Raw genomic sequence first — 219 nt, forward strand, 5'->3', positions numbered from 1 at the left:
TTGCCATTTCTGGAAATTACATTAGTCATAACCTGAAATCAGAAAATGACATAGGTAAGGTAAAGATGAATATCTGATGAAAATGTTTTATTAAATTTGAGGTTTATAAGTGTAAAGAAATGAAATTCAGATTTTTCAATTCTTTTTTATACTTATTGCATTCGTGTGTTCATCATGAACATGTATTTGTTCTGGATATTTACACGGAGGCTCATTAAC

Source organism: Penaeus monodon, chromosome 24 (assembly GCF_015228065.2).
Source record: "Penaeus monodon isolate SGIC_2016 chromosome 24, NSTDA_Pmon_1, whole genome shotgun sequence".
Classification (NCBI taxonomy): Eukaryota; Metazoa; Arthropoda; class Malacostraca; order Decapoda; family Penaeidae; genus Penaeus; species Penaeus monodon.